A 15,736-nucleotide genomic window follows, 5' to 3' on the forward strand; every position below is an offset into this window, starting at 1 on the left:
ACCTGGCTAAAAATAAAGTCTGTAAAGCCACCATAAGCGAAGTCAAAAGATAAATGCCAAACTGAAAGGAAAAAAAAAAACTTCTCTCCACTCATACACAAGCAAATCAGTGAGAAAATGCTAACGACCCAATAGAAAAGGGGGAAAGGAGGAGATGAACAGACGGTTCGCAATAAAGGAAAAACAATGATTTTTAAACAATAGAAAATTGTTCAACCAATGTCACTCTTTATTTATTTAGACAGGGTCTTGATCTGTCGCCCATGCTGAAGTGCCATCATAGCTCACTGCAGTCTCTACCTCTTAAGAGGCTCAGGTGATCCTCCTGCCTCAGCCTCCTGAGTTGCTGGGACTGAAAGTGAGTGCCCTCATGCCCAGCAAATTTTTGTGTGTTTTGTAGAGACAGGGTTTCACCATTTTGCCCAGGCTGACCTCAAACTCCTGAGCTCAAGCGATCTGCCTGCCTTGGCCTTCCAAAGTGTTACAGTTAAAAGCATCAGACACCACCCCCGGCCTCAATGTCACTCTTAATAAGAAACATGCAGGATTAAAAGTACACTGAGGTACCAGTTTCCTCTTATCAGATTGGCACCCATTCAAAAGCTTGATAGCACACGATGTGAGTAAGGTGGGAAATGGTACTCTCAAGCATCATCGGTAGAAATGTAAATGGGTACAATCCTAGTGGGGGAAATTTTGGTAATGTTAATCAAGATTACAGCTGTGCGGGCCCTTTGACCCTACAGTTCTACAGAAAGAATGTATCCTGGAGATATACTCACGTGTGGAATGACAAATCCAGTTATTTACTGCAACATTGTTGATCACAAAAAGAGCAGAAACCACTCAAATGTCTATCATTAAGAGATTGGTTAAAAAATGATGGAACAGTCACGTAACAGAATACCATACAGCTGTAAGCAAGAAAAAGAAACTGCTTTATGAGCAGGTGTAGCACAAGCTCCAAAATACATTGTGGAAAAAAAGCACAGAGAAATGCATATGGTACACTATTGTTTACGAAAAGAAAGAGAGAGAGAGAGAAAGAAAGGAAGGAAGGAAGGAAGGAAGGAAGGAAGGAAGGAAGGAAGGAAGGAAGGAAGGAAGGAAAAGAAAGAGAGAAACCAAGGCCTTATTTATCTTTATTTGCTTGAAGAGGTACTGTACAGACAATCTCTAAAAAAAAACATTTGTGCAAGGACACATAAGAAGCTGAAAGTCCAGATGCTTTCAGGTAAAAAGAAAACAGGAACCCTGAGGACAGAATGGGAGGCATACCTATTTTGAAGGGTATTCCTTTTTTAGGTCTTTTGGATTTCGTACTGTTGGGTCTGTGGTCGTTCTTTTGTTTGGTTTGGGGGCGTTTTGGTTTGTTTTTGTTTTTGTTTTTGTTTTTAGACAGGGTCTCAGTCTCCCAGGCTGGAGTGCTGTGGTGCAATCATGGATCATGGTTCACTGTAGCCTCGATCTCCCAGGCTCAAGCAATCCTCCCACTTCAGCCTCCCAAGTAGCTGAGACCACAGGCATCATCCTGGCTTTTTTTTTTTTTGCTTTTTTTTTTTTTTTTTAGAGACAGGTCTCACTATGTTGCCCAGGCTGTTCTCAAACTGCTGGACTCAAGCGATCCGCCTGCCTCAGCCTCCCAAAGTGCTGGGGTTACGGGCGTGAGCCACTGTGCCTGGCCTATGTTTGCTCTTTTCTCCTCTGCACTCTGGGGACAGAGGCCAAGCCCCGGATGAGGCTGCAGCTGCTGCAGCACTCTGACAAAGAGAGAAATCCTCATGGATGATGATGGTGGCCTTAGGGCACCTGTCAGCACAAGAGTGCTGTTCATAAGCACTAGTCATCTTCTCTGGTTTATAAGACAAGGAGTCACAAGAGGGAGAAGATGGCTCCCATGATGTGAGAGGGAGAGACTAAGTCAAATAGGCCCAAAGGCCCACCCACGACCTGGAGAGACTGCAGTGGTCCATGCTCTGCCACCCAAGGGGTAAACCTCAAACGCCTCTGTCCGGCATCCTGAGATCCATCTCCCAAGCAGCTTTCTGGTGCTCCCTCCCTCTGTTCTGCAGATGGGCTGCACGGAGCCTACACCAATATTCAACTTAGCCTCAGCATTCAGGGAAGTCTGCTTTTCAGCTCCACCTTCTGCCTTGGGAAGGCTCGAGAACCAACTGGCCACCTTTTGGCAGGAGACTAGGGTCTGGAGGCAGGAAACCTAAGGCCAATTCACGCTGACTTCCTAGAACCAAATCGAAAGGAAAACCCCAAATTTCCATACCTAAGTAACAAAAGGACCAGAGGCGACTCCCTTTGAAAACCACCCACCCGTTTCTGCTGGAAAATTGAAAGTAGCTCTGATTGGTTGCAGAAAGCAAAGATATTTGCATAGAAGTGTAACTTTGTAATTTCACTTTAGTCTCTGATGAGTTGCTTTCCGCAACCAATCAGATGGGTTTCGGGCCACTACTTTATTTGCATGGGGTGAACACCATGTGGCCAATGGGAAACCTCTAGCGGGTATTTGGACCCCAGAAGATTCTGCAACTGGGCTCTTGAGTCCCTATGGTCGGGCCACTCCCATCCTGCAGAGCGTACTTTCGTTTTCAGTAAATCTCTGCTTTTGTTGCTTCATTCTTTCCTTGCTTTGTTTGCATGTTTTGTCCAACTCTGTTCAAAATGCCAAGAACCTGGACAACCTCCACTGGTAACAGCTTCTCTGCCTTGAAGTCCATCAGGGAGCAGGTGGCCACATAAATGATCAAGATATGGAGCCTGCATGTCATCTGAAGTTACTCCAGCCAGGCAGGCCTTCCGATTCAGTGGTAAGGCTGCATATTCACTTTTAATTATAGTCGAGCATGAGGGATGTGACGAGGAGTGAGAAAATATTATGTGCTTTAGGTTTTGAAGTTCTATCAGTCCATTGCAGTATAAATGCACTATTATTATTGCTGGAGTAAAATGCGCCAATAATTAGTGATGATTGTGAAAGGTATTTATTTTATGTACCAAAGCAGTTATTAAGAGCTTCTCAACAGATAAATAGGGAAGTAGATTGATGGTTAAGACAATGTGTTAACTAGATAACTTTAAGAAGAACAATAGCACCTCTAGTCCCAGCTACTCAGGAGACTGAGGTGGGAGGTTTGCTTGAGCCCAGGAAGTCAAGGCTGCAGTGAGCCAAGATTGTGCCACTGCACTCCAGCCTAAATGACAGAGCAAGACCCTGTCTCACAAAAAAAAAAAAAAAAAAAAAAAAAAGAACAATATATCACCTATGGTGCAACACAGTATAAAGATTTAAATGAGACTGTTAAGTACAATGATAGACATTAGACTTTCTGATATCTAATCCTTATAAAAATTATTTGGTGTACTTACATTTGTAATATTAAGCTAAATAAACTTTAGGATGGCTATTTAATTCTTTTTTTATATATACTTTAAGTTCTGGGGTACATGTGCACAACATGCAGGTTTGTTACATATGTATACACGTGCCATGTTGGTGTGCTGCACCCATTAACTCATAATTTACATTAGGTATATCTCCTAATGCTATCCCTCCCTCCCATCCCCACAATAGAACCCGGTGTGTGATGATCCCCTTCCTGCGTCCAAGTGATCTCATTGTTCAATTCCCACCTATGAGTGAGAACATGCAGTATTTGGATTTCTGTTCTTGTGATAGTTTGCTGAGAATGATGGTTTCCAGCTGCATCCATGTCCCTACAAAGGACACGAACTCATCCTTTTTTATGGCTGCATGGTATTCCATGATATATATGTGCCACATTTTCTTAATCCAGTCTATCATTGATGGACATTTGGGTTGATTCCAAGTCTTTGCTATTGTGAATAGTGCCGCAATAAACATACGTGTGCAATTGTCTTTACAGCAGCATGACCTATAATCCTCTGGGTATATCCCCAGTAATGGGATGGCTGGGTCAAATGGCATTTCTAGTTCTAGATCCTTGAGGAATCGCCACACTGTTTTCCACAATGGTTGAACTAGTTTACAGTCCCACCAACATAGAAGTGTTCCTATTTCTCCACATCCTCTCCAGCACCTGTTGTTTCCTGATTTTTTAATGATTGCCATTCTAACTGGTGTGAGATGGTATCTCATTGTGGTTTTGATTTGCATTTCTCTGATGGTGAGTGATGATGAGCATTTTTTCATTTGTCTGTTGGCTGTATGAATGTCTTCTTTTGAGAAGTGTCTGTTCATATCCTTTGCCCACTTTTTGATGGGGTTGTTTGTTTTTTTCTTGTAAATTTGATTGAGTTCTTTGTAGGTTCTGGATATTAGCCCTTTGTCAGATGAGTAGATTGCAAAAATTTTCTCCCATTCTGTAGGTTGCCTGTTCACTCTGATAGTAGTTTATTTTGCTGTGCAGAAGCTCTTTAGTTTAATTAGATCCCATTTGTCAATTTTGGCTTTTGTTGTCATTGCTTTTGGTGTTTTAGACATGAAGTCCTTGCCCATGCCTATGTCCTGAATGGTATTACCTAGGTTTTCTTCTAGGGTTTTTATGGTTTTAGATCTAACATTTAAGTCTCTAATCCATTTGAATTAATTTTCGTATAAGGAGTAAGGAAAGGATCCAGTTTCAGCTTTCTATTTATGGCTAGCCAATTTTCCCAGCACCATTTATTAAATAGGGAATCCTTTCCCCATTTCTTGTTTTTGTCAGGTTTGTCAAAGATCAGATGGCTGTAGATGTGTGGTATTATTTCTGAGGACTCTGTTCTGTTCCATTGGTCTATATCTCTGTTTTGGTACCAGTACCATGCTGTTTTGGTTACTGTAGCCTTGTAGTATAGTTTGAAGTCAGGTAGCGTGATGCCTCCAGCTTTGTTCTTTTTGGCTTAGGATTGTCTTGGCAATGTGGGGTTTTTTTTGGTTCCATATGAACTTTAAAGCAGTTTTTTCCAATTCTGTGAAGAAAGTCATTGGTAGCTTAATGGGGATGGCATTGAATCTATAAATTACCTTGGGCAGTATGGCCATTTTCACAATATTGATTCTTTCTATCCATGAGCATGGTATGTTCTTCCATTTGTTTCTGTCCTCTTTTATTTCACTGAGCAGTGCTTTGTAGTTCTCCTTGAAGAGGTCCTTTACAAAATCCCTTGTAAGTTGGATTCCTAAGTATTTTATTCTCTTTGAAGCTATTGTGAATGGGAGTTCATTTATGATTTGGCTCTCTGTTTGTCTGTTACTGGTGTATAAGAAGGCTTGTGATTTTTGCACATTGATTTTGTATCCTGAGACTTTGCTGAAGTTGCTTATCAGTTTAAGGAGATTTTGGGCTGAGACAATGGGGTTTTCTAAATATACAATCACGTCATCTGCAAACAGGGACAATTTGACTTCTTCTTTTCCTAACTGAATACCCTTTATTTCTTTCTCTTGCCTGATTGCCCTAGCCAGAACTTCCAACACTATGTTGAATAGGAGGGGTGAGAGATGGCATCCCTGTCTTGTGCCAGTTTTCAAAGGGAATGCTTCCATTTTTTGCCCATTCAGTATGATATTGGCTGTGGGTTTGTCATAAATAGCTCTTATTATTTTGAGATATGTTCCATCAATACCGAATTTATTGAGAGTTTTTAGCATGAAGGGCTGTTGAATTTTGTCAAAGGCCTTTTCTGCATCTATTGAGATAATCATGTGGTTTTTGTCTTTGGTTCTGTTTATATGCTGGATTACATTTACTGATTTGCATGTGTTGAACCAGCCTTGCATCCCAGGGATGAAGCCCACTTGATCATGGTGGATAAGCTTTTTGATGTGCTGCTGGATTTGGTTTGCCAGTATTTTATTGAGGATTTTTGCATCGATGTTCATCAGGGATATTGGTCTAAAATTCTCTTTTTTTTGTTGTATCTCTGTCAGGCTTTGGTATCAGGATGATGTTGGCCTCATAAAATGAGTTAGGGAGGATTCCCTCTTTTTCTATTGATTGGAATAGTTTCAGAAGGAATGGTACCAGCTCCTCCTTGTACCTCTGGTAGAATTCAGCTGTGAATCCGTCTGGTCCTGGACTTTTTTTGTTGATAGGCTATTAATTATTGCCTCAATTTCAGAGCCTGCTATTGGTCTATTCAGGGATTCAACTTCTTCCTGGTTTAGACTTGGGAGGGTGTAAGTGTCCAGGAAATTATCCATTTCTTCTAGGTTTTCTAGTTTATTTGCATAGAGGTGTTTATAGTATTCTCTGATGGTAGTTTGTGTTTCTGTGGGGTCAGTGGTGATATCCCTGTTATCATTTTGTATTGTGTCTATTTGATTTTTCTCTCTTTTCTTCTTTATTAGTCTTGCTAGTGGTCTATCAATTTTGTTGATCTTTTCAAAAAACCAGCTCCTGGATTCATTGATTTTTTGGAGGATTTTTTGTGTCTCTGTCTCCTTCAGTTCTGCTCTGATGTTAGTTATTTCTTGTCTTCTGCTAGCTTTTGAATGTGTTTGCTCTTGTTTCTCTAGTTCTTTAAATTGCGATGTTAGGGTGTCAATTTTAGATCTTTCCTGCTTTCTGTTGTGGGCATTTAGTGCTATAAATTTCCCTCTACACACTGCTTTAAATGTGTCCCAGAGATTCTGGTCTGTTGTATCTTTGTTCTCATTGGTTTCAAAGAACATCTTTATTTCTGCCTTCATTTCGTTATGTACCAGTAGTCATTCAGAAGCAGGTTGTTCAGTTTCCATGTCATTGAGCAGTTTTGATTGAGTTTCTTAGTCCTGAGTTCTAGTTTGATTGCACTGTGGTCTGAGAGACAGTTTGTTATAATTTCTGTTCTTTTATATTTGCTGAGGAGTGCTTTACTTCCAACTATGTGGTCAATTTTGGAATAAGTGTGATGTGGTGCTGAGAAGAATGTATATTCTGTTGATTTGGAGTGAAGATTTCTGTAGATGTCTATTAGGTCCGCTTGGTGCAGAGTTGAGTTCAATTCCTGGATATCCTTGTTAACTTTCTGTCTCATTGATCTGTCTAATGTTGACAGTGGGGTGTTAAAGTCTCCCATTATTATTGTATGGGAGTCTAAGTCTCTTTGTAAGTCTCTAAGGACTTGCTTTATGAATCTGGGTGCTCCTGTATTGGGTGCATATATATTTAGGATAGTTAGCTCTTCCTGATGAATTGATCCCTTTACCACTATGTAATGGCCTTCTTTGTCTCTTTTGATCTTTGATGGTTTAAAGTCTGCTTTATCAGAGACTAGGATTGCAACCCTTGCTTTTTTTTTTTTGTTTTCCATTTGCTTTGTAGATCTTCCTCCATCCCTTTATTTTGAGCCTATGTGTGTCTCTGCATGTGAGATGGGTCTCCTGAATACAGCAAACTGATGGGTCTTGACTCTATCCAATTTGCCAGTCTGTGTCTTTTAATTGGACCATTTACATTTAAGGTTAATAGTTATGTGTGAACTTGATCCTGTCATTATGATATTAGCTGGTTATTTTGCTTGCTAGTTGATGCAGTTTCTTTCTAACATCGATGGACTTTACATTTTGACATGTTTTTGCAATGGCTGGTACCTGTTGTTCCTTTCCATGTTTAGTACTTCCTTCAGGATCTCTTGTATGGGAGGCCTGGTGGTGACAAAATCTCTAAGCATTTGCTTGTCTGTAAAGGATTTTATTTTTCCTTCACTTATGAAACTTCGTTTGGCTGGCTATGAAATTCTGGGTTTAAAATTCTTTTCTTTAAGAATGTTGAATATTGGCCCCTACTCTCTTCTAGCTTGGAGAGTTTCTGACGAGAGATCTGCTGTTAGTCTGATGGGCTTATCTTTGTGTGTAACCCGACCTTTCTGTCTGGCTGCCACTAACATTTTTTCCTTCATTTCAACTTTTGTGAATCTGACAATTATGTGTCTTGGAGTTGCTCTTCTCGAGGAGTATCTTGTGGCGTTCTCTGTATTTCCTGAATTTGAATGTTGGCCTGCCTTACTGAGTTGGGGAAGTTCTCCTGGATGATATCCTGCAGAATGTTTTCCAACTTGGTTCCATTTTCCCCGTCACTTTCAGGCACACCAATCAGATGTAGATTTGGTCTTTTCACATAATCCCATATTTCTTGGAGGCTTTGTTCATTTCTTTTTACTCTTTTTTCTCTACACTTCTCTTCTCGCTTCATTTCATTCATTTGATCTTCAATCGCTGATATTCTTTCTTCCAATTGATCGAGTCAGTTACTGAAGCTTGTGCATTTGTCACATAGTTCTTGTGTTATGGTTTTCATCTCTATCAGTTCTTTTAAGGTCTTCTCTGCATTGGTTATTCTAGTTATCCATTCGTCTATTCTTTTTTCAAGGTTTTTAGTTTCTTTGCACTAGTTACGTAGTTCCTCCTTTAGCTCTGAGAAGTGTGGTTGACTGAAGCTTCTTCTCTCAACTCGTCAAAGTCATTCTCCATCCAGCTTTGTTCCGTTGCTGGTGATGAGCTGCATTCCTTTGGAGGGGGTGATATGCTCTGATTTTTTGAATTTCCAGCTTTTCTGTCCTGCTTTTTCCCCATCTTTGTGGTTTTATCTGCCTTTGGTCTTTGAGGATGTTGACATACTGATGGGGTTTTAGTATGGGTGTCCTTTCTGTTTGTTAGTTTTCCTTCTAACAGTCAGGACTCTCAGCTGTAGGTCTCTTGGAGTTTGCTTGAGGTCCACTCCAGACCCCGTTTGCCTGGGTATCAGCAGTGGAGGCTGCAGAAGATAGAATGTTGCTGAACAGTGAATGTTGCTGTCTGATTCTTGATCTGGAAGCTTCGTCTCAGGGGTGTACCCCGCCGTGTGAAGTGTGAGGTGTCGGTCTGCACCTAGTGGGGGATGTCTCCCAGTTAGGCTACTCAGGGGTCAGGGACCAACTTGAACAGGCAATCTGTCCATTTCAGATTTCAACCTTCGTTCTGGGAGATTCACTGCTCTCTTTAAAGCTGTCAGACTGGGGCATTTACCTCTGCCGAGGTTTCTGCTGCTTTTTGTTTAGCTATGCCCTGTTCCCAGAGGAGGAATCTACAGAGGCAGGCCAGCCTCCTTGAGCTGTGGTGGGCTTCACTCAATTCCAGCTTCCTGCAACTTTGTTTACCTACTTAAGCCTCAGCAATGGTGGGCACCCCTCCCCCAGCCTCACTGCCGCCTTGCAGTTAGATCTCAGACTGCTGTGCTAGCAATGAGGGAGGCTCCATGGGCATGGGACCCTCTGGGCCAGGTGTGGGATATAATCTACTGGTGTGCCGTTTGCTAAGACCCTTGGTAAAGTGCAGTAGTAGGGTGGGAGTTACCTGATTTTCCAGGTGTTGTGTGTCTCATTTTCCTTTGGCTAAGAAAAGGAATTCCCTTCCCCCTTGCGCATCCCAGGTGAAGCAATGCCTCGCCCTGCTTCAAATCTCGCTGGTTGGGCTGCACCCGTGGACCAGTGCCAACTGTCCAACATGCCCCAGTGAGATGAATCTGGTACCTCAGTTGAAAATGCAGAAATCACCCATCTTCTGTGTCGCTCACGCTGGGAGCTGGAGGCTGGAGCTGTTCCTATTCGGCCATCTTGGGTGCACCCCAGCTCTTCAATTCTTAGTTACACAATTCAGTTATACATTTGGACCATAAGCCATTCCAGTAAGAGTCCAGTTTGGGAATTCTTTTGTCGTCATTGTTGTTGTTGTTGTTGTTGTTGTTGTTGTTGTTGTTGTTTGAGATGGGGTCTTGCTCTGTCACTCAGGCTGCAGTTCAATGGCATGATCATGGCTCACTGCAGCTTTGACTTCCTGGGCTCAAGTGATCCTCCTATCTCAGCCTCCTGAGTAGCTGGGACTACAGGTGCACACCACCACGCCTGGCTAATTTTAAAATGTTTTGTAGAGATGAGATCTCACTATATTGCCCAGGCTGGTCTTGAACTCCTGGACTCAAGCAATCCTCCCATCTCATCCTCCCAAAATGTTGGGATTACAGGCATAAGCCACCATGCCCAGTCTGGGAATTCTTTATATCTCAAAATTGTACAAGGAAGAAAAGTTTCAAAATCATTACAAAAAAAAAAAAAACATGATTATATCTGATAAGGAATTAATATCCAGAACATACAGAGAACTCCTAAAACTCAAAAACAATGGCAAAAACAAGTAACACAATACAAAAATGAACAAACGACTTGAATAGATATGTCTCTAGAGAAGAATGACTGGCCAGGCATGGTGGCTCCTGCCTGTAATCCTAGCACTTTGAGAGGCCAAGGTGGGAGGATCACTTGCAGCCAGGAGTTCAAGACCAGTCTGAACAATATTGTGAAACCCCATCTCTATAAACAATTTAAAAATTTTAAAAATTCACCTGGTGTGGTGGCACATGCCTATACTTCCAGCTACTCAGGAGACTAGGCAGGAGGATCACTTGAGGCCAAGATTTTGAGGCTGCAGTGAGCTATGATGGCACCATGCACTTCAGCACATCACTAATCATTAGAGAAATTCAGATCAAAACCACAGTGAGATGCCACTTCATACCCACTAGAATGGCTACTATAAGAAAGAAAGAGAGGATGTTGGAGAATTGGAATCTTTGTACTGATAGGAATGTAAAGTGGTGCAGCCACTATTGGAATCAGAGAGGCATTTTCTCAAAAAATTCTAAATAGAGGCCGGGCATGGTGGCTCACACCTGTAATCCCAGCACTTTGGGAGGCCAAGGCAGGTAGATCAAGAGGTCAGGAGTTCGAGACCAGTCTGGCCAAGATGGTGAAATGCTGTCTCTACTAAAAATACAAAAATTGGCCAGGCACGATGGCAGGAGCCTGTAATCCCAGCTACTCGGGAGGCTGAGGCAGGAGAATCTCTTGAACCTGCGAGGTGGAGGTTGCAGTGAACCGAGATTCCACCACTGCACTGCAGCCTGGGCAACACAGTGAGACTCCATCTCAAAAATACTAATAATAAATAAATAAATAAAGAATTACCATACGATCCAGGAATTCCACTGCTGGATGTACACCCAAAGAACTGAAAGCAAAGTCACACACAGCAATCTGTACACCCATGTTCATAGCAGCGTTATTCACAATAGCCAAAAGGTAGGGGCAGCCCAACTGCTGCTTCCATCAATGGATGAATGGATAACACACTGTGTTTATCCATTGATAAACCACTGATATGGTTTAGATCTGTGCCCCCACTCAAATCTCCTGTCCAGTTATAATCCCCAGTGTTAAAGGCGGGACCTGGTGGGAGGTGATTGGATCATGAAGGCAGAGTCCTCATAAATGGTTTAGCACCATCCCGCCTTGGTACTGTGTAGTGAGTGAATTCTCACAAGATCTGATTGTTTAAAAAGTGTGCAGCACCTCCCCCCTCTCTCTCTTGCTCCTACTCTGGCCACGTGATAAGTGCTGGCTTCCGCTTCATCTTCTGCCATGATTGTAAGTTTCCTGAGACCTCCCCGGAAGCCGAGCAGAAGACCAGCATCATGTTTCCTGTACAGCCTATGGAATCATGAACCAATGAAACCTCTTTTCTTTATAAATTATCCAGTCTTAGTTATTTCTTTTTTTATTCTTTTTTCCTTTTTTTGAGACAGGGTCTTGCTCTGTTGTCCAGGCTATAGAACAGTGGCATGACAGCTCACTGCAGCCTCAACCTCTCAGGCTCAAGCAATCCACCCACCTCAGCCGCCTGAGTAGCTGGGACTACAGGCATGGGTCACTGTGCCCAGCTAATTTTTGTATTTTTTGTAGGCATGGGGTTTCACCATGCTGCCCAGGCTGGCCTTGAGCTCCTGGACTTAAGTGATCCTCTCACCTTGGCCTCCCAAAGTGCTGGAATTAAAAGCGTGCACCATCGTGACCAACCCAGTATCAGGTATGTCTTTATAGCAGTGCAAGAACAGACTAATACACACACAATGGAGTATTACTCAACGTTACAAAGGAAGGAGATTCTGACCCATGCTCTTATATGGATGAAACTTGAAGACATTATACTAAGTGAAATAAGCCAATCACAAAAAGAAAAATAGTGTATGATTCCACTTAAAGAGGTACCTAGGGTAGTCAAATGCATAGACATAGAAATTAGAATTGTGGTTGGTTGCCAGGAGCTGGGGGAAGGGGAGGATGGGGAGTTGGTGGTGGTTGTACCAGGTGAACGTACTTAATTCCACTGAACTCAACACTTAACCTGGTTAAAATGGTAAATTTTAGGTTACGCCTATTTTACCATAATTTAATCATTTAAAATTCGCGATAAATAGAGTGACTGTATAATTTATTGTCTAAACTGGGACACTTTGGGCAATGAAAGTGGGTGCTTTTAATAACTATACCTGGATCCTAGGGGTTAAAGAGACTGCCCTAGGTAGCCTGGGGAGTCCCCAAAATAGCCACTTCTCCACTTACCTCAGTTGAAAGTGTCTTCTTAGCCTGGCAAATATTCAGTTCGGTAACTATGGAAGAAATGTCACCATGAACAGTGCCAAGATATAATTATTCCAGTTCTGGAATGTCAAACTTTAACATTTTGGCCACAAAATGTTCTTGTAATCACATTGTCACAATAATTTTGAGATAAAGTGGGTGTATCCAGAAGTCTGTTCTATGTTGGCACACTTGGCACTCCTCAATGCTTGTGCAGGGGTGGCACACTTACCTCCCAGCCTCCATCCTCCCCTTCCCTCCCACTGTCCTCTTCCACCCATCCTTTCAGGTAGGTCTTACACGAATGGCCTCTCCTCTGTCCTGTCTTTCCTGATCCACCCTGTGGCATTTCTCCACTTCCAAAACTCTCTGGTGCTTTTACTTAGTGTGAGGATGACATGAGATAAGACCTGGATTAATTGGTTAACGTTAATAACATCTGCTTGGCTGTCAATCCTGAAAAATACCGTAATTAACATCATCAACCAGCCATAGGGAAACCACCTTGGACCTCCCCGTGTAAACTACTTTGAGTAGTGCCTTGGGTTTTTCAAGAGTTTGTCAGGCACTTGAGGCTGAGGCCTGGAGAAAGAATATTATTTGATTCTTAGCCATGGTGGGAACCAACATTTATCTAAGTGTTTTTCATAGACAGGAAGTGGTAATTCTCACCCTCCCTGATCTGGGCTCTGACTCACTGGGGTGCCCCAACCTCTGGGCCTGGGCTCACAAGTGGTAGCCAGCTGACCTGAGCAACACAGTAAGATGCGTGCCTGAAAAATTCCCCTGGTGGGGCTGGTCATGAAAAGTGCTGTTGTCCTCATTCATGTGGTTTTGCCAGGATGCCTGGATTCCGCAGCCCTGGGCCAGTTATTTTGAGCACAGAAATCACTTTAACAGAGCCCTAAAAGTCACTGGTCCCAAGGATTATTTTGCCCCTCACCACAGTTAATGTCACCTCCCCCACCTCTATTTTACTATATTCCCATAACACATTTTGAGTGTGGCTATGTGATGTAAAAAGCTGTTTTTATGCAAACGTTCAGGGTAATATCATGCGTAGTGTCTTAGTTCATTTTCTACTGCTACACCAAAGTACCACAGACTGGGTAATTTACAAAGCACAGAAGTTTATTTGGCTCATGGTTCTGGAGCTGGGAAGTCTAAGAGCATGGTGCAGGCATCTAGTGAGGGCCATTCCATGGCAGAAGGCATCACATCGTGAGAGAGAACACATGCGAGAGGAAAGAAAGAGGGGCAGAATTCCCTGATATTATATCTAAGTCACTCCTGTGATAGCTAATTCGGCAATAATGGCCTGAATCCACTCATGAGAGCTGTGTTTCCATGACCTAATCACCGTTTAAAGATGCCACTTCTCAGCATTGTTGCACTGGCCATTAAGTTTCCAACACATGAACTTTGGGAACACATTCAAATCACAGCACTTAGAATATAACAGGAATCCCCTCCTACAGCCATGAATCCCGTGGGTCACCAAGTTCATGTAACAATAACAAAGTCTAATGTTATTTACAAGAAATTGGAAGCTTTAAGTAGCCTCATGAAGCCAAAGGGCAACATTAGAGCATATCCTTTGACACCTTAAGCTTGTGTCAAAAAGGGTATTAACAGTTAACCGGTTCACATCCACAAGGATGACTATAATTTTTTAAATGGAAAATAACCATTGGCAAGGACATGGAAAAACTGGAATCCTCCTACTTCGCTTGTGAACATGTAAAATGGTGCAGCTGATGTGGAAAACAGTTTGTTGGTTCATCAAAAATGTAAACATGGGGCCAGGCGCAGTGGCTCATGCCTGTAATCCCAGCACTTCGGGAGGCCAAGGCACGCAGATCATGAGGTCAGGAGTTTGAGACCAGCTGGGCCAATATGATGAAACCCCGTCTCTACTAAAAATATAAAAATTAGCCAGGCGTAGTGGTGCATGCCTGTAGTCCCAGCTACTCGGGAGACTGAGGCAGAAGAATCGCTTGAACCCAGGAGGCAGAGGTTGTAGTAAGCAGAGATCATGCCACTGCACTCCAGCCTGGGCAACAGAGTGATACTTCATCTCAAAAAAAAAAAAAAAAATTTAAACATGGAGTTACCACATGACCTAGAAGTCCCATTTCTAGTATGTATCCAGAAGAAGTATGTGTTTTAACACAGGTTAAAACAGTGACCAAAATGTAAAAGCAGCCCCGCTGTCCATCAGCTGTAAACGGATAAACTGGACTGTAGTACATTCATAAAACAGAATATTTCATCATAAAAAGAAGGCAGTACCAACACATTCTACAGCTTGGATGAACCTAAGTGAAAGAAGCCAGACGTAAAAGGACACATATTGTATGATTCCATATATGTGAAATATTCAGGATAGGCAAATCCATTCGAGACAGAAAGCAGATTGGTGATTGCCAGGGCCTGGGGGAAGGGGAAATGGGACATGGCTCTTTAATGGGTATGAGGTTGCCTTTGGGGGTGATAAAAATGTTATGGTTGAATGAGATGATGAATGTACTAAAGCCACTGACTGTACACTTCAAAATGGTTAAAGTGGGTTGGGCGTGGTGGCTCACACCTGAAATCCCAGCACTCTGGGAGGCCGAGGCAGGCGGATCATCTGAGGTCAGGAGTTTGAGACTGGCCCGGCCAAAATGGCAAAACCCCGCCTCTGCTAAAAATACAAAAATTAGCTGGGCATGGTGATGCATGCCTGTAATCCAAGATACTCAGAGGTTGAGGCAGGAGAATCGCTTGAACTTGGAAGGCCAAGGTTACAGTGAGCCGAGATGGAGCCACTGCACTCCAGCCTGACAGAGCAAGACTGTCTCAAAAACAAAAAAAAAGAAAAAAAAAATGGTTAAAGTGGCAAATTTTATGCTATATAAATTGTGCCTTAATTTTTTTAAAGTATACACGTTGAGTGAGGCAAGTGTTTGACAAAGAAACCACTTCTTTCCTGGCAACATTTCATTATCCTCCAGTGTTAAAGGCCCTCCCCACAAACCCATCTGTCAAGCCACCCACGTACCAAGAGACACATGAACACTAGAGGTCAGACAGGATGGGACAGCCTGCATTGTGTCCTTCACCCTCATTTGGACCTTCGACCTATTGCCTTCTCACACTCTCAGAATCCAAAGGTCACGCCAGTTCGAAAGGACCCGGTATCATGGAGACGGGGGCTCAGAAACTAATACCCCCAAATATGGCTCTGTGACATGCTGAACTGAAAAAGAAGCCACAAAATTTCTCCCCCAACCCCCGCCTCTGTCTCAGTCTGTCTCTCTCAAGGCACCGAGTGTTGTTCTCA

The sequence above is a fragment of the Chlorocebus sabaeus genome, chromosome 10 (genome assembly GCF_047675955.1).
Source record: "Chlorocebus sabaeus isolate Y175 chromosome 10, mChlSab1.0.hap1, whole genome shotgun sequence".
Taxonomy (NCBI): Eukaryota; Metazoa; Chordata; class Mammalia; order Primates; family Cercopithecidae; genus Chlorocebus; species Chlorocebus sabaeus.